We start from the raw sequence: 26476 nt of genomic DNA, 5'->3' as shown, positions 1-26476 counted from the left end.
ACCTCCTGCTGACAGTATCCAGAATATATTTCCAAAACTATTCATATTTCTGTAGGTTATTGATTAATCTCCAGAACTGTAGCTCCTTTTGAGGCTGCAAATCTGGGGCATTACTGCAGATATACACACATATATATATATGTATGTATATATATATACATTTCCTGTAAGTAACCCAACTGTTTTACTTATTTCACTGACAAACACAAGGACCTAACTGGCAAGCAGGCACTTAATAATTTTTACAACGTCTTTCCAACAGCAGCTTCCATGGGATTATTTACTGTCAAACTAAATCAAGAATAAATGAAAAAAATGAAATATTTATGACATAAGAAAAATCTGGTTCAGACTAGAAACCCCAAACTGGCATTAAATCAAGAAATGTAACAAGATAAATCGTGCCATCATACTCTTTGTTTTCTGGATGTAACACTATCACTTATTATAATTGTTATGTCACAGTTTGAACCATCAGTCTAGATAGATAGATGGAAAACAAAGTATGGTAAATATGATCATGGGGGAAACATTACATTTTCCCCTAAAAATACTGATTGCACATCCATTTGTCAACAGGGTGTAATTTATACAAATATATTTGTTACAGAAGTAGTCAGCATCATTATTTTTTTTTATTTTTATTTTTTTTATGAGAGAAAACAAGTCACTAGGAAAGGACTCAATCCACAGATGTTTTTTAGCTGCCACTTTTTCTTTTCATGTGTCAGGGAAGGAAACCTATATAATGCTGAGACTTCCAAATGTGATGTGTGGGACATACAGGTGCAAACCTGAGATGAACAGACAGAAATTCTGCAGTGGAAATAAAGTGGCTGCTATGAGTTTGCGGGAAACCCACTGGCCAACTATGGCACTGCCTGGCCAAGCCATGCATCACCTGCTTCCCATTGCAAATGCTCCAGGTAACGTTACTGGAGAGAAAAGGTACAAAATCATTTCTTTCATCACAACATTTATTTTGGGATATCTGGAATATTGATAATTTCAATCTAAACATGGTATTTGGGCAGGAGATATAAACACGAGATAAATAACTTTTTTTTTTTTTTTTTTTTTTTTTTTACTGCACTTATCTTGCACTGCATTTTGCATTGCACTTAACACATAAAGGGAAAGCTATTTTAGCATATGTCCTAATTCTCCTAATTCCTAAGCTTGCAATTATACAATTATACTGCTTTTTTTTTTTTTTTTCTTCTTTTTTTCTCCTGAAAATTAGATCTGGAAGTGATAAGATATAGATTCATTTATTAATGAAAGTGGTCTGGCATATATTTAATGCAGTAACATAAATACTAATATTTTGTTCATTAGTTCATAGTTTGAACAGAGGTTTAAAGTATTGTATTGTCTTGGTTTCAGGTTTTGAGACCTATACTTTCTTCTACTGCTTATTTTTTTGAGTAACAAAACATTTACAAGATCAAGTCTTTGACAAAGAATAAAATGCAATTCTAGTGTCATCTGAGCTTTCATGAAAATATGCAACATTTCACATTTCTGCCACAACTGTCTGTTATCATTGTAAAAGCAAAAAGGAGTCAGTTCAGGTGGCAAACTGACATCTTTCCAAGGTAAAAGTTGTCAGGCAGTGGGAATGATGAGATTTTGCTCTTAGCTAAATTCAAGCAAATTGACATTTTTACCCATGGCAAAATGTAGCTATGTTTGCAGAAGGAGTAACTTTTTGACCTGGTGAAAGAAGCAGTGGCTAACAACAGGGATTTGGGGGCAAAATTCCACAGTGATGCTGGCAGAGGATCTTCAATCCGGAGCCCGTATATTGGTGTAACTACCTATAGAACGAGATCTGTGGAACGCATGTAGGAGGAAAAGGATAAAAATGTGGAGATAAGAGGCTATAATCCAGGGAGTGCATGCATAGCCTTTTTATTCTGCAGCCTCAGCTTTCCCTCCCACCAGCTTCCACACATCTATATTTTCTTTTGAATTTGGCCTTACATACTTTTGTATTCTTCGTCTGCCAGGAAATAAGCTGAGTCTCTCCCAGCTAGGCTTGCATTCTTGGCACACCATAGCTCCTGATCTCTATATTGTCTCCTGAGCACCTGATTTGAAGGCATCTAATGTGAATTTTCTCATGAATGCCAATGATATACAGCTACATTTTTCTTTTCAAACTTTTTATCCCTGAGGCGCTTTCTGCACTCAAACTATTTTCCAGATATCCATAACAGACTGAATAGCAAATACTTGTAACTACCAGAGCAGAAGCAGAAAAGACCAGCTTTACAGGTTCCAGCAAGATTTACCTATGCTGTTGTAGTACTTACTGCTTATTTAAAATTATTGAACCATATTTCAAAGGAGAAAAGTACCTGACTTATTTAACTAAGGTGTCTGATACTTATTACTTATTACTTATTACTCTTATATTCCCTTTTTCACAAAAGGAGTTGAATTGTCATTTGTTTTTCATTCCTGACTCCTATAGCTTACTTTTGCTAGAGAAACAGAAAATACTGTCGCTTATTTGTAATTTTTTTTTTTTTTTTTTTTTTTTGGGGGGGGGGGGTCAAGTCTCATCTCTTCAAAACATTTTCCAAAATCCTAACAGTTCGTTGTGTTTCAGGTGACATTGTGATCAATGTAGCATAGGACGATATGGATGCTTTTATTCCTTAAACTCCCCACTTTAAGGCACCACATTGGTGTATGAGGGGTAATGGACTGGACTCTACTTTTGTGTCTGAGATGGGTAATTTCATCTCCACAGATGGATTCAATGATATTGAAATAAGCATGTATGATGGGCATAACTGGCTTACTGAATAATAACGGGACAAGGCAAAAGGTTTGCATTGAGCAAGCTGTCAAAAAGGATCCACCACCCCTCCGTCAGTTGAACCTACTCATCCCATGATGAAGGATTCTTCTGAGGATTTACTCCTTTTTCTTATGAGTACAAAAGGTAACAGAATTTTCACATTTTTAAAATCATTTTGATTTTTCATATAGATTCGTTTTCACTGAAAGCAGCATTTATAAAGCTTTATACCATGTCTTTGAATATTGTCCAATGAGGATTGCAATGGAAGCATAAACTGTCTGGATCTGCTTGGAAACAGAAGCCCTCCTGTCCTAACAATGCACTGCAGAAAGTACCCATGTGCTCTGTGTGCAGTTAGCATCCTGCTAGCATTGCTGTGGCAGTGCCCTGGGAAGATGTTGGAGCAATACACTTTCATCAAGACATTGTGAATATATGCACCTATGTCATGCAACAGCACAACCATTTGCATGGGCATTCACAACTGTAGGTAACTGAGTCTCAATAGGAAAGAGGCAATGAGAGGATTTGCTATTATTTAACCCAAACATAAAGACTGAAAGATACAAACCCGAGTGTATTGAGCTGTTGACATATCAGCGTAAAAATGTCTTTCAACAGTAGCATGCTTAAGTTGTAATGAATTTAGCTTTGTAATACAATCACAGCCCTTGTGCTTAACCAATCCTTAGGAAAGCACAGTAAAGGTACAGTTATTGCATATGGTCCATGTTGTTTGAAGTATTTCTACTAGTACTTTTATTATGATTTTATTTTATTTTATTTCAGTTTACACACTGTATGCAATGCCAGCAATCATTCTGAAAAGGTTTTCTCTTGGGCAGTATAAAATTTTGCTACTCACACTTCAGCACTGTTGGTAGTGTTTCCCTGTAACTTAGGAGATGTAGACATATTAGCTTTTTACATATGTATGTGTCTATATGTATTCAAGTCTGTATATATATACATAGTACAAACAAAGGTATAATTTGATTCAATCATCTCAATTTTAGTAACTTTTTTAACATGAAATTACAGTGTTATTTCTACTCTTTACAGTGATATGTATGATAAATAAAGACAAAAATATTTAATTGTGGTGTAATAGGATAAAACTAACACAGAAATTGTTTTAATCTGAAGAGTGGTGAAGGGTTTTCTATCCATTACAAACCCTGTCTGGTCTATTGGTTTCTTACTCTGAGATGCATTAATCTGCGTGGGGAATGTTAGGGTGCCCTTGTGCAGCCAATATACCTCCCTTCAGGGTATGTCTTCACACCTGCAGCCTTTCAAGAACAATGCTGAGCTGTGCCAAGTGTTGGCTTGAGTCCAGACTCATCTCCAGAAATCTTTCAGGGAAATAATAAAACTAAAATATTCTTCCAATTCAGGTTAACACTGCCCAGAACAGTAAATGGAATTCAAATGAACTGCTTAGCCCATTACCAGAACCACAGGCCCTGATTTCATTACAAATAAAATACCAGAAATTTTATTCCTATTTATTTATTTCATTTTGCATGATATCTGTAGCCACTTATCCTGCCTGGCTTTGTATATAAACATGTTGTGGCTCAAGTCAGTTAAAGAAAATGTATGGTTTCAGAGTTGACCCTTTAGTTTATAGCAATTTCTATTCTGTAGTCTCCAGCACAAGGAGGATTACCTATTGGAATGCTACTTATATGTAAGACTGCCCAAATTGAGGATAGTAAAAAATATTTGACACTTAATTGAGGCAAGTCATTGTATGCATCTTTTAAATTATTCAGTGAATGATTGTTTTCTGCTAGTTAGTCACCCCACATTACCCTATGTAATGTAAAAAGCAATTGTATCGGCTAAAGTAGTTTAGAAATATATATCATGAAGATTAGTATTCATCACTGGAGGTGGTAGCAAGGATCAGCATCCATTTACAGTGAGTAAGCTGCTCAGCTTTAAGATCCTAAAATGTGATATCAAGAAACACAAGAACTCATACCCCACTACAATTGCACTTCAGTTTCAACTACATGTGTCTCAGTGCTAAGTATCCTCTGCTTCTAGCAGAAATTATTGCTTCTGATTTCAGGAAAATGTGTTTGCTACAGTAAATTTGTAATGAGGATAAGCCTAGGTGTCTTTGACTTTTGATTGGTAGCCTGCAACTCTTTTCATAAACTAAACAGAAGTGAGGAAGAAGCAGAGTGAGGCAAAGCAGAGTAATTATTTATCTTACGTTGTTTGATAGAAAGAAAAATGTCAGCCACAAAAGCTTCCTGGGGTAAAATGGATAACCTTAAAGAAAGATTTGCAGCAGTGATAGCAGTATTTAGCAATGACTGCCATGTTTCCAGCAACTGAGGGAAGGCAAAACTAATTCAAGCTTAGAAGTTTCTGTAGGCAATATTTACAGTGCTTTGCCAAAAGCTTATGTGCTATTGACCTGCTATCTCTTTGCTCTTGCAGATACACCAGTCTTGGATGCATGCTGGAAGAATTAAACTCAAATACAATTTTCCATTTCTTTTACATTTCTGTTTGCAGCTTAAGTCTTGTGTTGTATAGCATGCAGTATGTATGAAAACAGAAAAAAAAAAAAAAAAATATATATATATATATATTACATAAGTTACTAGACTTGAGAATACATTAAGTTCCTGGCCCAGCTGTGTAATGCAGTCATAGCCTCAGTCATCTCCAGATGGAGTCAAGATCCAGGTATTCCCCAACCTTTCATAGAAGGCTTTCACTAAAAGAGGGTGGACTGACCTACAAACGTTTCAGTCATTCCCCCATCTGGATGACTGCAAGACCTCACAAGATCTAATGCCATTTTAGTTTCGGCACAGTGGTTTAGTCACCTAGCTATTTTTTACAATTATCAAGACAGAGCTCTTGCTCTTTTAGTTTCATCCCTTGCTGTGCCCCTGTATCAGCATGAGGACTATCATCTGCCATCAAAATCTTCTAGATGAAAACCAGAAACAATCATAATTATTAAGCATTTAAATAATGCTGTATATACCAAAGAAGTATTCATTATCAGACCTGTTGAAAGTCCAAGTTTCCATGCAGAACCTACTAATCAGAATAGTTAAATAAAGACATTATAGAAGGATTTTAACATCTACTACAACATGGTGGAAATTTAAGCCATACATGAGCTTTATATAAGGGCTTGGATTATGACTTCGAAATTCAGGTGTCATTCAGGTTATCCATCTTGGTGTAGGACTTTCCATCTCTTTTTCTTGTAACTGACAGAACTACAAGGGACATATGATGGCTGTACACATTCTTCAGATAAAATAGTGCTGCTATCATTTAACTTCTATATATGTAGGAGTGGACATTCACACATGTATGAAACCTGTCCTATAAGTTTCAATGACACGGGAGCTTCAAACTAATCTTCAGACATCTCTGCAAACTACAGAAGAGAACAATGCCCATGTAAGTTAGAGTTGAGAAGTTTTTATCATATAAATAGTTTCCAGCAATTAGAAGATTCTCTGCTGATCACTCAATACAGTCTATAGTAATTACTGAACAAACATTGAGATAGAAAAAGTCTGATAAGAAAGACTGTAGAAATTTGATCGAAGTGTGTGGACCAAATTTCAATACAATACATTATGAAATACCTGAATAGATCTGAAAGTATTAAATTTACCAAACTTGAAAATATATCTTGTGAACTAATTATCGTATTTATTTTAACATGTTCAAAAACACTAAAACTAAATGTCTAAATGTTATGCAAATGCTAAAAGCATACAATATTCTTCATGCATACAAAGTTTAATATCTACATAATACCTGTGAGTAAAAGCTTAAGAACTCTGGAAAACAGCCTTCCAAATATTATCAGTTTAATAATAATAAGAACCTTGATTCTATTCCAATTGAAGTTAGAAGCAAAATTCCCATTTCTTCAGTAAAATGGGATCAAAATTAGAATGTCTTCAAAAGATACTGTGTAGGTTTCTTCAAGGATGGGGATATTAATAAAGGAACTGCTGATAAACCTTTACAATGATATCTCGAAGACTTCACCTCTTTCAAGATCTCATGCAGGCAGCAGTTGTTTCAATATGAGCCTTATATCACAGGAACACTTTAATTTGTGCCACCGTAAAGTCTGCTATTCAGAGTTTTCATTGTAATCTTTTGCTTGCTTCATATTTAATATCACAGATCTTTTTATTAAAATCCATATTAGAGGTATCGTGATATCTTTATGGGGCTCTCCTTTCAAACAAAATAATAGCCTTCAGTAGAAAAACTCTTCCTCCTGCATTCCTTATACCTCTATACCTCCAGCTGCTGGCCGTGGAGGGAAACACAGTGTGTGGAGGTTCAGGTCAGCTCATTTGGTTCCTACCGCTCCTGCTGAGGACAAACTACTGCATTACACAGAAGCATAGTTATGAGGCTCCAACACCCAGCGATGCCTTTCTCTGGCACCGAGTCCTTGAGCTAAAGGGCAAGGGGATTTCCCTGCAACAGCTCACAGATCTCCTCTGATCAGCATGCAGCAGGAATTTACTCTTCACTGGGAGAGTCCCCTTTTTATTGTTCTTGGCTTGTTGATGGATCATACATTTACTGGCACAGAATCTCATTTGCAGTTTATTGCTCTAACATCTGAAATGATCTCTCTCTCTTGCATTTCATTGTTGCTCATTGTTTGTTATTCCTCCCAATTACAGCCAGCCAGCTTCAGACGCTGGGCTCCCAAGCCCAGAACGAGCGCCAGTTGCTCGTCATTGCAGCACCTGGCTAGCAGCTTTTTCTACGTAAAAAAATACTGCTGCAGACAGTTTATTAAGAAACTATTCATTTTCATATTCCCTATTTTGGAGAAGGGAGGAATTAAATACTTTGCATGCACAGTATGTCAGGCACAAGGTATGAAAGAAAGCAAGACATGACATGTATCATGAGTGGTTCTGACTCAGTATCAAATGTGACACTTGGAAAGATATGGTGCATTGAGTGTCCCCTGGCCGCTCCCTGGGCTTCCTTCTGGGGTTACTGACATCCTGGGACAACTTGTCAGGAAAAAATAAAAATTAAAAACCAGACTTTCCCAGCTAAACAAAATACCACAGAAAAGCTGTAGGAAAAGGAAAGAAAGCTAAAACTTTGTGGAAGCCAGTCTCAAGGCAAGAACCCACGGTTTCCCGTGTGCAACGTAGTGTGGTTGCATGCTGTGCACAGACACCCACCAACCCACCAAAAGCTCCTCCCAAAGTCAGCGTGTGGTCGAGCAGAACATTGGTGGAGTCAGTTCCTTTTTGAAGAGCTGGAGAAACACTCTTTTGGACCAGGGGCCTGGAGAAATTCCTTCAGAAGGAGAGCAGGGAGTGTGCCTGTCACTGCTGCCTTGGGAATTCATGGATTAGTGTTCATATTTGTAAACAAAGCCCAAAGTGAAAACAGAGCTAATTTTGGACAAGAACCTGGAAATCTGCCAAGTTATTAACAAGTGGTCTTCAGCCTGGCAGAAGGTATTAACGACACCATGAATGTAAATTATTAACCTCAGATTTCCCCAGAGAGCTGTCAGGAAATATTTAGATTTTGTAATAGCCATGCATTTCTCTGCAGCAACAAATAAGGAGGCTGGGACTATTTCTGTGCTGACCTCGGAGGACACAAATACTTACAGGTTAGATGAATTTAAACCAGCTGGCAATGAGACTATGTTGAATAATAAATAATATAAATAGGAACCAGGCAGGACAGTAATGCCAGGGTGACTGTAAGATTAGCTGAACCATACATGGCCATTATTTTTGCCTAAGATGAAGTCTCTAATCATTTTATTTGCATGCATATATGCATGCATATGTGTCAGGAGGGACAGTTAATTTCAGGGCTTATTGTTTAACAAGTAAATGATTCAGCATGAAATGATGATCCTTACCATTCCCTTCCTCCTTGCTGATGTTATTTCTGTTTATTGCTATTATTTAGAATCTCCTTGATAATGAGGAAAAGAAGAACATAATCAAGCTGGATTCTATGTGAAATCGGACTTAATTCATCATAATCTACGTTTTTTAAGAACAGCAGAGTGATTGTACTAGTGTCTAGACAGGGAAGAAACATGCTTGTTCACCTGTTCTGCTTGAGCAACAGATCTGGATGCTGATGGAATTCAGAAAATGGAAAGAAGGGAGAAGTCTTTTAAACAAACCTAAGGAAAAAATCGTAATAGCCATGCCAATATCGGGCCAACTGAGCCCAGTTATCATTTAGCTGCAATGAAGTTTATTGTCCTGGTTTTAATCATTTAATGATTAAAAGTGACTCCATGACTCCAGGAACAGAGATGCTGGTAATTATGCTTTTAATTATTCCTACCACCTTAAAGTTGTGACTTTTTATTACTTTTATTTTATTTTATTTTATTTTATTTTATTTTATTTTATTTTATTTTATTTTATTTTATTTTATTTTATTTTATTATTTTATTTTATTATTCATCTGAATTTTGGGGGGAACAAACCACACAGCAGCAGGAAGCAGAGTCCTAAGCCTTTCCCCAGTGAAATAATGGCACAGGTCTTCTATTTCAGCTATGCTTATGGTTTTAATATCATAAATCTGGCTGATTTGTCCTAGATTGTATGTTCAGTCCTGAAAAAAATTACCAGAGATAGTTGCTTTGTAGTATTTTGTCTCAATGACTGTGAGACAAGTAAGAACATGTAAAGGGCAATGCCCATGCAAGAGCTGTAGTCCATGCACTGGATAAGCCAGAGAGGAGGAAGGGCAAATAGATGGAAACTGGGTGATGTTTTCCTGTTCAACCAAGCCTGATCTGGGTGAACAGAAGGCCTGCCATTCTCAATTAAGGCTCAGAAGATAAATGATTTATTAGGATTTAATGAAATATAAATAGCCATGTCTTTCTTTAACAACTTGCCACATATCAGAGATTAAGCACTGTTTTGATTTTTAGAAGATGATGATCATGTTTCAAAGCACAGTACAGCTTATAGACTTTATTTTTCTATTTAAATTAGCAATTTGTAAAGAAAACATGAGCTGTGTGGCTGAATATATAAGGAGAAGCACATGTTAATGTGATCTAAATATAAGCACAAGGTTAGAGGCTCTTTTTATTTTAAAGAATCACTTGGCACATTTAAAATAAGACCAGCCTATTTTCCCTTTTCATACAATTAAATATGCTTTTTTTTTTTTTTTTTTTTTTTTTTTTCTGGGAATTCCATTGGCACATCTAGTTTCCTTCAAAGTTACTTCAAAGTCAGTTCACACCATATATACCAATTGTACCATGTTGCTTAAAAAATATGATGTTCTTCTACGCCTAAGATTAATTGATTCTTGTTTGTTTATTAATGAATTTCTTCTGCAATCCATCCTGTTTCCTAGGGTTCATGTATGAGCGATTTGCTCATTCAGAAAGCAGACCTTACCAAGTGTCAGCAAGCGAGTAAGAGAAAGAGAGAAACATTAATACATTTGATTACATTAATTACTACTGGACTCCTGTTTTGCACATAACAGATGATTTTTTTAGAAACTGATTTTATGTCTTGATAATAATACTGCACTCCAAATGAGTCACACATATAAGTATCAGTACATTTGCATCTGCTGGATATGCAGCAGTCAATTTATATAGATTCAGAATATGTTAGAAAAGCAAAATGTTAGCTTGAATAGTAATAAGTATTTATACATGTTTTCTCTTCCTGGATACACTAAAGAGATTTGAGCTTGAGCTTACTATTCTGGAGGTGTTCTCATTTTTTTTGACAGGTAAACAGGTTTGGATACTCCAGTGGTGTAAGTAGGAATAGCTTTGAGATTTATGGGGAACTGTTAATTTAAGCCAGCCAGGAATGAGAACTAAAGACACTTTCAGAATAAATAAAAAAATAAATAAATAAAAATAAAAGCTTTTACATTTATCTGCTGTATGATAAAGGTAATGATTTTATTCCGGATTTTCTAATATCGAGAGAGATAATATTTAGGATAACTTTAGCCTTAATGTATGCAGTTATTTAAAATGTATCACTCTAAAATTGTGAACTGTGAAAGCCCATGAAAACTATCTGCATCAAACCTGGCCATGACTGCATATAAATATTTAGCAAGAGATTTTGACTGGCATAGAGCTATTTTTATTTTTATTATTTATTTATTTATTTATTTTTAGGCAGGCTCTCCTTTCCATTTCTGCTTTGTTTTCTCCTCTATTAGATTGTACATTGAAAGCTAATAGGACTTTAACCTGTTTTCTTGTAACATCAATGCTCTGAGAAGCCTCTTTTTTACTCTTTTGTTCAGTACTTTCATTTAGACTCTCTTTAGACACCAAAATATGTTGTTTGAATCAGAGAGAATAACTGAGAGGAAACTGCACAATGCCAAATGTCCTGTTATAATACAATAAATAAATAAATAAATAAATAGTGATTTAAATACACAGCTATATTACTCTACGCCATTTTGAGGAGCATTTCTTTTGCAATGTATATATGCAAATAATTCTTCTGATTAAGTACCCCAAAATATAACTAGGTGCTAGGGAACTATACACACCCCTCCATATAGTCCCAAGCATCTAGGTAACCTGCACTGCACTCACAAATTAACAAGAAAAATAACTTTAATGAAGAAATCCTAATGTTTTGAATATTACTGTTGTGTAATTGAATGGTAATGGTCAGAATCCACCTGCGTTATTAGCTGTTCTACATTCCTTTTTCATTCTCCTGTTGTCTCTTTTCTATCCTAAATATTTCTGCATACCTCTTAACCAGTTACTACTATCTTAATCTGTACGTGGTTGTATTTTTGTTGTTGCAGAATAAGTGAAATGCACTAGGACAATTTTTCTTCCAAGATTTATGTGGCTGATCGCAGTTTCCCAGCTTTGTTTTCAGACAGGAGTAGGTAGTGCTGCTGTGACTCATGACATTCAGCTGATGGGGATGGGATTGTATTTGTTTGTTTCTCAGGATTACTCTCATGCAAGGAGAATGGAATACTGCAGGCAAAGTCCTCCATGTGGATCTAAGAGCAGACTTACACTCTTTTTTTCTTTTAAGTGCTAAAGAGCAGACTGCAAATATAGTCTATTATGAATTAATTCGCAACGATCTAAGGAAACTTAGTTTCTCACTTTGATCTTGTTCTCTGTACTGTTCTTAGGTGACTGCATGATCCCTCTCCCTTCATGGTGGCCCAGTTTTTCAATCACAGAGTGCAGGGCCACTGCTCAGCTCCTCTCCCAGCCCCTCCTCACCAGCTGCTCTCAGGCAACACCCAGAATTAGCTGAGTACCCTTCTCCATACAATAGAGACTTCTAGCATCTCTGAAAAACACTGACAACCCTGTCAAGAACATATCGCTTGTCAAGCAAAACCCCAAGTACCGATGTCTATACGCACACGTTAATCACGTTTCAACCCTCAAAAATATGGATCAACATTCTCTGCAGTATAAACTCAGCTATAGAGGTAGAGTAGTAGAAACAACTGAAGATGCTCCAAAATCCTCTCCTAGATGTCAGAATAATCCATGCCTGCATATAATAACTCTCATGCAGCTCTTCAAACTCTCACAGCTGTATACAGTTATATAGGACCCTAAATCAAGAAGCAATCTTTTCCTTTTGACAATGATATAAAAGGGACCTCTTTTCTCTGCTTTCATACTTGCATCAAACTGTTTGTTGTAAACTGTCCCTATTGTTGTTTTAACAGACTTCAAGAATATCAAAAAATAGTGAAGAGGATATTTCCTTATCCCAGTATCACTTCCTTAACCCTTACCAAAAGCAAAGGTTGCTTTGGTTGTTACTACTAAAGTACATTATTTTAAGTATGCTTTAGTTACTACTAAAGTATGTTATTTCTGCAGATCTCTTAGAAACATTGTCTTTTGCTTTAAGCCACAACTGCAAGTATGTTTAGAACCTGAAAATACATCCTGTCACAGTAAATCCTTGAGTGCATTTCTTAATAATGAATCACATTTACATTTTCCACATCAATAAAAATAAATCAAGTCAACAACCAAAATTTTTCCTATGTTTTGTAGAGGTGCCAAAAGGCAAGTTATCTGCAAAAGCATAGGCTGACTTTTTAATACAGCTAATATTTCTGTCCAGAGGACATCAAGAGAAGCACAAGGACTTATTCAATGAAAACAGAGAATTTAAAGAATCTTTAGACTGTAAACTTACTGCTTCAGGGTCTGTCTAGTGCTAAGTTCATAGAGTGGTTGTTTCTTAACAGTAGAGGTTACTACTTAGCACAGTTCCAGATCCTTGTGTGCATTCTTTGCTGTAGTTGCAGGACCACTGCAGGACCAATTGCATGTAAAATGTAATTATGTATTTAGGTATTTTCCTGGAATTGTATATTAGAAGATTCTTTCTCTGAAGGAGTAGCTTGATTGGTAAATCTGAACAGTTGACATTCCATGGACACATTCCACTCTCCCCTCCCCTCCGCATCTCAGGTTTTTCCATGTAACAGGAATCCAAAACCTACAATAAATAAAGTCTCATTTTGAAGTATTTCTGCATCCTTTTCCTAAGGCTCAAGAGACTTAGGAAACTTTTTTTTTTTTTTTTTTTTTTTTATGCAACTTTTAAGAAAGCTTGATGGGTTTGGTTGTAAAGCATCATTGAAAACAGTAGCAGCCTAGCTTGAAGATAGTTGTTTCTGTGCCGTTCAAAACTACATGTATGGACGAACCTCTAGAACTACTATATAATAAACAAACCAGGAAAGCCACAATCTGATGCTTTTCCAAGCCCATCAAATCCATCTCAATGACTGCAGACAAATTATTGTATGAGTATCGCTTTCAGCTTTGCATACCTGCAAAGCTGCTCTGTCAATACATTTCTGCACATTTCCTTGGAGTTGTATTTGTAAAACCTCTAACTGGAGTTCAGCCTCTAATGGACTTAAATGCACTTCCTGTTTTGAAGAAAAGACATTGAGGAGGATCTTGAAGTGAAGTGTCTGCAGTTCTGTATGCTAATCATACTTTCACCAGAGTTATGTCCTTAGAAATGCAGATTGTTTCCTGGGATACTGCAGCTCCTCCGCAACTTCTTGTCATCCACATGTTTGATTGCCTTCATAAATTGCATGTGGGCACTAATAACTTCTGCTGAGGTTACACTGCATGCCACTCTGATCGTTGACTCAGCCTCATCTCACAGTCCTGGGTTTTCTCTAGTAGCATATGTTTTAGGTTCAGCAGGAGTTTAGGAGATTGAATAGAGACAATAAGGAGAAGATGATGGGCTTTCATTTCATTCCTGAATACATACATTTATTGGTGATGATTTAAACAGTGAATTATTTTTTTTTTCTTGACATCTAAAAGAATGTTATTACTACATAGTAACAGCAAACTATTTTTTCACCAGTTCTAGGCTAAGAGCAACAAATAGATGAATTGCACCCCCCTTTTGGTCCATTCCTCTTTGAAAAAAAATGATCATCTGTTAGGGTAAAGTGCAAGTTTTAGGTCTGAATTGATCCACTATCTTTAACTTTTATTTCCTTAATAAGCAAATCAGTCCTCATCAGTGTGCAAGATCATCAACACATATTTCCATTTCTGTACACAGTTGAATGTAACAAAACCATAACTACATCATGCAGAGGGTAAATCACGTACTTAAAGTGGCCAGTAAGCATCATACAAGGTCTGATTCAGCCTTATGAAAGTCAGGGAAATACATCCCACTGACTTCAGGAAGATTTGGATCAGCTTTCTAAAGATTAGGATCTTCACTTAGCTTATGATACAATCACATACTGCAGCAAATAGGTTTATGCTCTGTGTGTGTGTACCTGTAGGCATACTCATACTTCAGGTAGGACCTACTGAGCAAAGCCTTCTTTTATGTTTGTATGTTTGTGCATCTGTCTCAAAAAAAAAAAACAACAACGTTGCCTACGTTGCCTACAGGTCAATGTACATTGCAAAGAGAAATTTTATATTAGAAAATAACATTTTAGTACTAAATACAAAACATTACAGTATATTTCGCTAGTGTGGTAAGTTTCATTCTTTTTGGAGGGTTTTCCAGCCCTCCTGATCCAATTCACAAAAGCCATGCTGACCTGTACCTGAGTCCCCCTGACATGCAGAAGTGCTGGGGAAATGAGCACCGCCTTGCCTTCCTGGTATTAGTCACATCCAGCTGAAAGGTACTACTAGAAAATAAACATAAAGTACGTAACTATCCTATAACATTTATTCTACACTCACATCCTGTGATATGTGATGCAAGGGTGAAAAAGTCCCTTTCACAAGGTTTATAGCCTCATAAGTTTTCTTCAGTTATTGCTCAGAGCATCTCATGCTACCCTCTGTAAAATCCACGTGGCCAACCTGTGAGGGTACAAGCTAACAACAGTGATGAATAAATAAAAGTTGTCCCTTGCAGAAAACTTCAGGCAGTTTGTGTTGGTTTATTTTGGCCTCATTAGGATGCCACAACATGATAAATGATTTAGGTTAAGGGTAATTTAGTTTATGGCACAATAGGCATGAAAGGTTATTCCTTCTTATGCCCTTCTCACATAAAGTCTACCTTAAAAAAGTAAAGTCTTTATGTCTCAATAAACAGAAGCCACATAGATATTGTGTAACAAATTACATATTGGATAACAATCTATAAAATTTTATTGGTTTATGAGGTTTGCATTGATTTGAATTTTACCCAAAAGCAAAGCATTACTGTTTGTCCAAAACACTAAAATAAAAGGGAAACAGAAATCTCCATTATAGTCTTTCAAAAGTGTAGCCAACAGAAACAACTCTGAACAATACAATCAAACTCCTGGAAATAGCCTAGAGTTCACCTTAGAACTCTTCCTTGCATGATCGAGAAAGCCTTGCAAATCAGCTCCAGCAAGGAATTTAGCACCAAGGTTCACCACAAAGCCAAGAAACAGCTTCTGACACCCAGCTGTAATTGCAAGACAATTCTGTGAAGTTACATTGCCACATTTCACTGTGAGGTGTTAGTGGATTACTGTTTGTATGAGTGATACAGCTGCACGAAATTGTGGAGGAAATATCAGAGGTCATGCTCTTCATTTTACATGAGTATCTGTTTTATGAAATGTGGAGTTCTCTGGGAAAGAAAGTAAACGTGGGTCATGGTGAAGCTGGAGAGATGTTTTCCCTTGGCCATTTGCACCTAAGAACCACAGGAAATAAATATATATTTATATATGTATGAAGAAGAAGGACTGGAGATGTACTTTCTTTACATAGACATGCAATAAGATCTACTGATCCATAAAGAAAGGAGGTGATGCACAAACGAGTCCGGTATCACTGGTGTTAACTACTATCACTCAATCCAGAGGACACTAGTGGCTGTGTGTTTGAGCCAGAATTACTTCACACACCTTTTGGAGGATAAGACTAAGATATTTTACAAACCTTTTTCAGTGATATTCAATGGCAGAATGCAACCTCTCAACTGCAAACACCTTCAGTGCGATCACATTCATTGTATTTGATCCTGTCCATTGGGCTGTGCCTTGCCGAGAGCTGATCACCAGGGACAGCCTGTGCAATTAGCCACTTCAATAACCAGTGGGTCTGATGAACTACAGCATGGGCTGCTCTATTGTTCAGAATAAATGAGATGGTATAAAAGTTGTGACAGGCAATAATGCATTGGTAATAGTGTATACAGCCATTAAACCTAATGCATAAAAGGGACACTGAAATATGTATAAAAATTAAAACTGTACTTTTACTGATGTCTTTTCTTAAATTAATTTTCTATTTTCTACCTCCAGGTACCTTTGGCCAATACAGCTTTGAAATGTGAACTTTAAGGAAAGCTAATAAGGATCCCACCTGGTTTTATTTCAATGACATTTGTACTTATGTGTCCTTGATACTTTTAACACATCCAAAGGTAGCAGTCAGCACATGGGCACACATGGTATACATAGCAACAATTTGGGTTTGATTTTGCCTTATGTATAAACAAATGGCAATAATTTGTAGTATAGCGTTCTGCAGGACAGAGTTGAAAATCCCCAGTAACTGACATCTTTGGGATTTTCCTTTTTTCATCCTTTCTTGCAATTTTTAGTTTTTCCTTTTTATCTGAACTCAGTTCAGCGCGCTGACCTCATCTGTGGCCAGTGCTGCAACAGCAGCAATTTGGGCAGTGAGACCCATTGGTGCCTACATAGCTACAGCTGAGGTGCCTGATATTTTCCAAATCAAGCTGGCACTGCTTTTGCCTCTCAGCATATACACAACTAATTTCTTACCCAAATCATATTCCTTACCACAATTAATTTCTTACGCAAATCAATTCCAATAAAATTATTGCTTGTTAATTTTCAACATCATATTACAGGGTAAGTGGGGATTAGGAGCATCTTTGGAAAAAAAGAAAAAAATGCTTGAGTCTCTCACAGTCTGTTTCTAAAGTTTTCATGGGGTTTGTTCATTTGTTTTTGAGAGTTTTTTTGTTTTATTTTGTTCTGGTTTGTGTTTTGGTCTCAAAACACTATGTTTGCATCTGTGGGTACAAGTGAGCTGTTCACTGTGATTCTATGATTGCACAGACCGTGCGCCCCTGGTTAGGCTGTGTATGGGGCTTATTTTTGGGTACTGCTGGTGGCTGCCAGAACAACCTCAGCACTGTCAAACAAAGCGTTTTCCTGCTAATTCCTTACAGGGCTTAGGTGGATTCTGAATCAATCTGGCTGAGAAAGTCAGCCAGAAAAAGAGGTATAATCGTGACATGGTTAGTTATTTATATTTTACCTGAATCACTGATTAAGGTGCCTTTTGTCAGTTCGTATGCTTCACACATAACTTTTATCCTACCGTTTTTTGACAGAAGTTAGACTTAGAGTATCTCCTCCCTATGTCTTCTGAATCAGTCTTCTGAATCCCTAACCCAAAGTTTAATATCATCCATTATTCAACACCTAGCCTAACAATAAGGCTAACTTTAAAACTAGTAATCTCTCAGTAAAGCTGTGCAATTAATGCTGAAATACCTGAAGTACAGAATAATACCAAGTAGCACTCCCTATAGCCTACCTCAGAGCATCCCAAAATACCAATAGTCTTCCTGAAGTCTCTAGTTATCAAACATTCTTTGAGATTTAGTGGTAGACTCCGGCTCACCTAAGTAGATTTGCTTAAAATGCAGAATATTTTCCCCGCAAATTTAACCACAGACTCTCTACCTGCTCACAGTTCACCCATTTTATGCCAGGTTTCAATGATCAAAATGTCCTCCCAAGGCTGCTTAGCACGCTGGTGAACTTTACCCAAACTAGTTCATTCTGTTGTTTTTATCATTTTTCATTTACCATGTAAATGACCCCATGATTTTTGTGCCATGTGGCTCCCCACAGCACTGTAGCTCCAACCTGCTCTCGCTCCCCCTGAGTTGGGATGAAGGGGGCTTCCACTTGCTGGAATTCCACTTTTCTGTGTGGTTTTAGGCCACAGCCCACACTTGGACAAGGCTTTTGCTTTGGATGCCTTTACAGTCTCCGTAGCTGCAGTAGTATATGTTTTATTTGAAAGCATTACATTTACTGCAATATAAAGAGGCCATTATTGCTTCGCTGTCTTCAAAGCTGGTCTTCCCCCTGCCAACCCCTTTGCTGATGTCTTCCTGGAGTTACACAGTATGTACTGGGCTTTCTTATTCCTACTTGTACTAGATACAACACAGTTATGTTTCTTCCCCCAAGCTCAGTGTCCTCAGAGGAGTATTTAGGTTAAGAGCAGTTTATTCCTGGCTAGAACTGCAGCAACTGAAAGCAGGTTCATAAGCCAGGATTCTCCTGTGCTGCAGGCGGCTACTAACAGTCCAGGTGATGTCTCGGATGGAGACAGAAGCAGGGAGGTGTGCAGTGACAGGGCACAAAAAACCCCTGCCGCTGCAGCACGGATGGTGCTTGGGGCATGGTGGCAGCACAGGGCAGGAATGATGCCATTAACAGATAGAAACAGGGGGGAAAAAGGAGACAAATCCTCATAGCCCTCTGCTCAGCTCCCCCCTCATCAAGAAAGATGAAAAGAAAGGTGTGACAGTGGGTGCAGCCAGAGCCAGGAGCCCTGAAGGAGCAGTGGGAAGCAGGTGGGGGACACGGCATGGACCCCGCAGCAGCTCTGGGGTCTGCGCTTCAGCCAGCTGGACCTGTGCAGGGTGCAAGATCCCCCATTCATACCACATCTCCAGCCTTGTCTGAGGAAGGTGTTTTCAGGGATCCGGGGGTGGCCTCATCCTGCTCAGTACAGCACAAGCAACCTGTGCTCACAGTAAATTCACTCCTATGAGAATTCTCTCACTGTGGAAAGAGTCTTTGCTTTGCTTTGTTTGCTTAACATAAAATTGTGCATAGAAATAAATGAGTAAGTGCTTCTATCTGAAGTGAAGATTTTCCTTTTCAGCAGAAGACATCCCTCTGGCAGGGCTTTCCCCTGTGGCTATGCTCCCACCAAACAGACAGCTACATGGCTGTCATACAGCCATACATATGCAGTTGGTAAATATTGTTATTTAATATGGATCTTTGAGTGAGGAAATTGAGCCAGGACTGGAAACCCAGACCTAGCTCGTGGATATAGTGGAACAGAGGGATGAGAGAGAGGTTAGGGCAGTGGGTTAGGAGAGGTTAGACCAGAACCTCTGACAGCTTCAGGGTGAGCAATATTGGAAAGAAGAGAGTTAAATGTATATATACATATATGGCTTTTAGCTTTGCCTGATAGCTCCAGCAAGGACTGGGTCACCTCTGTGGAGAGGCTTCAGCAACATGTCATAGCTAATGATGTCAGTGCTGAGAAAAAGGTGGCAGTTTAAGTGAGTATAATAGGGGTAAAACCTCTAACCTGCTGTGCAGCCCGAGTGCTCCTGTTAAGCCGGCAGACAAAACAATTTCTGGGAGAGAGGTGATTTTGTAGAATTTCCTCAGCCCCCAGCTCTGCTGCTGGTTACAGAGCCTCCCTGCTATTATCATCCAAAGGAAAGTGAAACCGTTTGGGGATAAGTGCCTGAATTAAGGAAATTAACAGAACATCACCAGTTTGAGGGGAGCTTAAATGCTGCAGTACCAGGGACCAGCTACAGCACGGTACAGCAAACCACGCAGTGCTCACCAGTTACCATACAGGGCTGATCTGACTCTAAAGCAATCATTACAAACAGTTTCTGTAATAGCAGTGGCTACCAGACAGGCCAAAGAAGGGCAACTGAGGCACCAAGGACGATCAGCAACTGCGCTGGAGATGAGCCCAGACACACAGCATGGCTCCCCAAAGGCTGCGTACGCCTTCCCTGCAGAGGACAGTCCCACAGAGCAAATAACATGCTTGGTTTTATTCATTTACCCTGTTCAAGGACAGACTTATTGGGATCCATAAGATGCTAGAAAGGCAGGAATGGATTCTGCAAACAAGCCCAAAGTCTGACAACCACAACAACGGAGCAGAGTGATGGGAAACTGAGCCCATGCAGGATGCTGGGGAGCCCATGTGGAACAGGGGTCTATTTCAGGGGACACAAATCCACATTTTATCTGGATTTCTTTACAAATGGAGGAAGCACAGTTTATAGTGAGGCTTGCCCTGGTCCTGCTGTTTTTGTAATTTCATGGTAGGATTACCAGAAAGTGTTTGAAGAGATGAAGTTGCAGAAACTTCAGTGCTTTTAATCCCCATTTCTCTCACCAAAGGCACCACACAGTGCTGAACACAGTGCCTGGGAGAAATGGGTTTACATTGGTGAAGTATATGGTGCACCAGGCTTTCAGGGGTTTCCTCATTAGCTGAACCCTGGCATTTCTCTAAAATCTGTTCCTCCCCAAGTCAGTTAGCAGTGAAGTCTGAGCACTGTGAGGTGTTCAATAGCTCAGTGTGACAGCAGCAACTCACATACAGTACCAGCTCTGACAATATTTTCTATGGGAAGATTTCTTAAATATATGGGAAAACTGCCGGAGCAAGGTTTCACAATAGCAGGAGTTTAGGTCATCAACAATGATGAAATTTCTTCTCTGCCTAAAGAGTGATCTCCTGTAGGCCTGAGAGGGTCCTAACCCCAGACTGCTGGCTGCTGTGGGCCCACCTCTCCCAGGGTTTGGTCATCTTGACCCTAGAAAAACCTTCCTGAGAAAGGCTGAGCAAGAACAGCAGAGTGTAATCCACCCAATCCAGGTTAGCAAATTAGCCACTGTTTTCCAGCCAACCCTTTCCCACATCACAAGTTTAATTAGAGTTTCCTTGCAGGCTTCGCCGCAGATAGGGACCTGGGATCTTCATGCTTTGGTTATGGCCATGGGACAGCACAGTTTTTGAAAAAATATGAAACAGTCTTCAGATTTCATCTGAGGAATCTTATTTATAAAATGGATCCTATTGGTAGTCACATCAAGCTGTCCTGAAGCCAGGTGGGTACTTAGTTTAGAAAAATTAGGTAGCATCTTTAATTCCTTGAGAGGCATCTGGGAGCTGTGATGGGAGCCCAAGAAGGTTATTGTGTACCTGGGTGGCTGGGTCACTCGCGTTTGTTTATAGCTAATAAAAACAGTTATCTGGAAGCCAATTATATCAGTTCCTGTATTATTACATTGTGTAAACAGCAAGGACATAACACTGTTTCTCTCATCTTTCTGCTGTTTTCTATCTCTTTTAACAAGAGCATTACAGCAGATGCTGTCAAGAATTTTAATAAAACAAACTGCGTTTCTGACCGTCTTTATCCATTTCTTCTTGTCTTTATAGGCTAGAAACATATTAGAGGGTCTAAGTGAGGAAAATTACTCTCCCTCCTCCCTGTCCCTGTCTCTCAGTTGCTCTCCTATATTCTGGGGAGTTTCTCCCTTGCAGAAAACCCAAACCACCACAAAGAGCCCCAGCCCAATAGCCTCAGGGCAACCTGGAGAGCTACTCACACTGTCTGTCAGTCGATCCCCTTTGCTACCTCCTGTGCTGAGCTCCAAAAAGGGCCCAGGCTGGTGACAGTGCCTGTCCCTGGGCCCTTCCAGATGGAGTTAAGAGGGTGTGGAGGAGCAGTGACAACTAGGCCACTCTTCCTAAAATTTCTGAAGCTGATCAAATTTCCTGGGAGATAATCCTAAAAAGATTTCAGCATCTAGCTATGCAAAGAAACTCATGTGGGCAAGTGTCAGTACAGAGATGATAACACCTACAGGCCTGTCTGATAGAGAGACACCCTCGCTTTAGGCTTGGGCAGATGTAGGTTACGCAAGCTAACCTAGCAGTGAGATCTTGGTGAAGCATTTCATACTGAAACAAAACAAAACCCCACCATTACCACCACCAAAACAAAACAAACAAACAGAAAAGCAAAAACAAAAACAGAAAAAAAAAAACAAAACAAAACAAAAAAAAAAACCAACAACATCAAAGAAGTAGTTTTGTAAAGCAAATTACTGAAAATGTAGTGGGCTGTTAAGAATCTTTAATTATCTCTTTGACTACACTGGGCACTCCCTGAGCACATGTGTGAGAACACCTTTTGTCCTCAAGAGGCAAAGCAGAAGCAAGTGCTAAGGAGCTGCAAGTGCCCTGGGGTGGGGTCTGGTCCACCTGCCCAGAGCTTCTTGGGACAGAGGAGTTGGAGGTGAGAGCTTGGAGGGATGGCAGAACTCAAGCTTTTCCTCTCAGCCTAAAGATCCTAAAACTTTTTTTTTTTTTTTGATATATCCAAGTTCTTCTCTGTGTTTTTATGTAAAAATCTCTTTCTAATCCTTTAGTGTGCAATGAGCTGGCCTGTTCAGCAGCCTCCTAGCATTAAGATAGGGTCTTCAATAGCTCAGGTGCTTTGCTTCACACCAGTTGCATGTGGTTGTTCTGCCACCAAGTTGGAGAACTGTAAGTACTGTGTCCTGTTCTACTGTAGTAGGGTTTTCTTTGTTTCCTATAGTTAAGCTACTCCAAGTTATTTGGTTCTCTTTTTAATGATGTGGTGATTTTTAACTTACATGTTCTGCATTTGTAGAAAGACTGTGTAAGTAAGAGAGGCTTGCAAAGAGCTCTTAGCTTGAGTAGAAATAAGGCCATCTACATACTGGTGCGTCACAATGCAGGTTTTTTGGTATCCCAAAGATAACTGCCAGCGCAGGCAACTGTAGTTGAAAAACCACATCAGAAGTGACTTGTGCCTTTCCTTTTTAGAGACTGGTTCATACCTGGAGGGCTAAGCTATAAAGGTGCATGTATACCTAGTTATAATCCATGTCGAGTACAGCCTTCCTTAAGAAGGAATAAGGACTCTTTGACCCCTCTTCCTCTGGAGTTCACAGAATCACAGAATTTTCTAGGTTGGAAGAGACCTCAAGGTCATCGAGTCCAACCTCCAACCTAACGCTAACAGCCCTCCACTAAACCATATCCCTAAGCTCTACATCTAAACGTCTTTTGAAGACTTCCAAGGATGGTGACTCCACCACTTCCCTGGGCAGCCTGTTCCAATGCCTCACAACCCTTTCAGTGAAGAAGTTCTTCCTAACATCTAGCCTAAAACTCCCCTGGCTCAACTTAAACCCATTCCCCCTCGTCCTGTCACCAGGCACGTGGGAGAACAGGCCAACCCCCACCTCGCTACAGCCTCCCTTGAGGTACCTAAAAAGAGCGATAAGGTCGCCCCTGAGCCTCCTTTTCTCCAGGCTGAACAAGCCCAGCTCCCTCAGCCGCTCCTCGTAGGACTTGTTCTCCAGGCCCCTCACCAGCTTCGTCGCCCTTCTCTGCACCCGCTCAAGCACCTCCATGTCCTTCTTGTAGCGAGGGGCCCAAAACTGAACACAGTACTCGAGGTGCGGCCTCACCAGAGCTGAGTACAGGGGGACGATCACCTCCCTAGCCCTGCTGGTCACGCTGTTCCTAATACAAGCCAGGATGCCGTTGGCCTTCTTGGCCACCTGAGCACACTGCTGGCTCATATTCAGCCGACTGTCCACCATCACTCCCAGGTCCTTCTCTGCCTGGCAGCTTTCCAACCATTCCTCTCCCAGCCTGTAGCTCTGCTTGGGGTTATTGCGCCCCAGGTTCACTCTCCATAAGAACGTTTGCTGCAAGCCTGGACCTCTGCAGCAGACTGGGCAAGGATGTGGGGCCAGCTGGGGTGGGTTTGGGGTTCTGGGCCCTGGGTGAGCCTGGCACCAGGGCTGCAAGCAGCTGAGCTCTGGGCAGGGGCTGGTAGAAGCAATCGTCTGGAATAAACTCAGTCACAATTTTAAACAAAAGGAATATTGTCTTGTAGCAGCACACAGCTAATACGGTTTGGGGAGGGGAGGAAAGGAAAGGAAAATCTTTGAATGTCATTTTGAAGAGCTGATATATTTCTATGTACTCACAAGACAGAGACAAACATCCTTCTAATGAAAATTTTCTGTTCAAATACAAATAGTGTTTCATGCCCACATAATGCAAACATACAACTTTGTGTTTCAAGTCCCCTTGGGGATGCTGGCACCTTGTTTTGTGATGGAAATATTTGCTTCAACAGCAAGAAATTAATTTTAGGGTAGCCCACTATGCACCAGAAACCTTTCCTTTTCTTCCAGCTTTATGATCAGAATTAGAAAAGAGACATGTCTCAACTTTGATTTAAAGCACTTAAGTCGTTATATATTATTTATAATTTTATCCCCAGCATGGAAAGTAACACTCCTAATACATGGCAATCAGTACCTCACCAGCATTTAAAAACTATAGCTGCATACATTGGTGTGTTTTATTTTTCTTTTTTACACAGTAAAATTTGATATACGATAGTTGCTAACTTCATATAGGTACTGATTTGGGACTTTTTAGTGTCATAAAACCTCTGAAGCAGAGACTCATGGAACGTGAAACACTGACATAGTGCCTCTGGAGCACCAAAGCAAAAGCTGGCTGATGAAGATGGGTTATTTGTGGTGGGGTGATGCTCAGAATTACAAACACTGCAGGCTTTAGTTACACACATGCGCAAACACACACACCCCAATTCAGTGAACTTGCAGAACTTTCCAAATACTGGATGTGGAAAGTACTGGTCTGGTAATTCCCCTCTCTTTGGGGAGATGGGGCGGGGAATAAAGGGATGGAGGAAGTACTGCTTCAGAAACATAAATAATCTGATTTTTAACTCATAACAGTTACTTGAAAATGACTGCAGTTTTGAGAAAAGGACAGCTAACTTATTTAAATAGGCTGCAGAGTGTTTGCCTCTTGTTTAATCATTCAGGTGCAGAAGTGCTGCAGGAAATTGTTAGTGTTCAGCCTGATTGTGCAAAGGCTGCTGGAGGAGACCCGTCAGACATGCAGCAACTGTCTGACTCAAGGTGTTCACCCAGAAAGCACTATGGGAGTATACAATTTAACATAAAGCCCTAGTCAAGCAGCTTCTTGCTTCTGTAGCCGTGGACTTTCAAAACTTTTTATGAAGTATCACATTTCTTCTAAGGCTGTGTCATACAAAATAAGTAAATGACAACACCAAAACTAAAACTCTTGCAGGTCTTTGAATGCAAAACCAAAGTTCAGTATATGCTGTAACCTTGATTATTATTTTTTTTAATGAGCAACAGGAAAAAACTTTGTTATAAAGACTTGCTTAAATTTCCAAAAGATTTATATTTATTGCTTTTACACTTTCAGCTGGTAAAAACTAGATTGATCATTCATTACCCACCTCATTTTTAATATGCTGTAGAAAGTCATATGAAAGTGCCAAAATTAGCACTGTCATCCTCTGTGTTGTCCGTTCTACTGCAGCACAGAGCTGTGATATTCTCAAAAAATATACCTGTGGTGTCTGTTACTAGCAGTCTCCCGCTCTGACTCAGACCTCACATGCATACAAATTCATTATATACATTTTTCTCTTCCAAGAATGTATACATTTAAATCATCAGCCATTTAGAGACACATAACATAATGAAGAAAATTCACTTCTTTATTTCTCTACCCCCTCATGCTAATGAAAATTACTGATTTTTTTTTTCTTAAAGGCAGCTTTCCCCCAGCATTATTCACATTGCAGTAGACAGCACAATTCTGTACTTACAGATCTTAACAGTGAAATGTCTCAGGATCTTTACAATTTTCTGCAGAACTGTTTCAAGCTCTCAGCAAGGCACAGTGTTCATCGAGGCAGAACGGAGCCGTATGGAAGGTCTATGCAGCTGGGAGATAATGGAACTATTTTCCCAGCTGGGACTACAAGCCTTTTATCCACTGAGCATTGCGTGTCTCTTCACTGGTATTAACCATGAAATACACTGCTTTCCTGCTGCACTCGTGCTAGGACCCACACAATTAGTGCTTGAAGCAGATAAACAGCTACTATAGTTTATGCATATTCCTATCTGGAAATCTTGAACGTATAAGTCGTATTTAATCTTTTATGCTACTAGTCGTACTAGTAGCATAAAAGATTAAATGTTCTCTTGCTATTCTTTTTGTACAAATATGAGCTCCTGTCAGGTAATCAGAAAACCTCTCTCCCTGATAACTGGGTCACTACTCAGTATTGTGTTTAAAATAGGAATGGAAATAATTTTGTTTAGTGCTGGGTCCCACAATTGCTTCTTGAGTTCCATAGGAGGAAGCCCATAGGATGTGAGCTAGCTGAC

At 39.1% G+C, this 26476-nt stretch overlaps 1 protein-coding gene across 3 annotated transcripts in view; it reads right to left on the bottom strand.

Moving 5' to 3' along the window:
* Nucleotides 1-26039, bottom strand: part of LOC116492857 (contactin-6-like) — a 142107-nt gene extending 116068 nt beyond the window's left edge. For 2 of the 3 annotated variants that reach the window (XM_032193797.1, XM_032193799.1), the window contains exon 1: nucleotides 25909-26039. The gene's annotated coding sequence lies outside the window, so the exon portion shown is untranslated. Of the gene's footprint in view, nucleotides 1-2220; nucleotides 2224-3868; nucleotides 3881-25908 lie in introns of those variants that run through there. The other variant, XM_032193798.1, reaches the window with a different exon arrangement.
* Between the last annotated feature and the right edge of the window lie 437 nt (nucleotides 26040-26476).

Source organism: Aythya fuligula, chromosome 10 (assembly GCF_009819795.1).
Source record: "Aythya fuligula isolate bAytFul2 chromosome 10, bAytFul2.pri, whole genome shotgun sequence".
In the NCBI taxonomy this organism is placed as follows: Eukaryota; Metazoa; Chordata; class Aves; order Anseriformes; family Anatidae; genus Aythya; species Aythya fuligula.
This window is presented reverse-complemented; position numbering and strand designations above follow the sequence as displayed.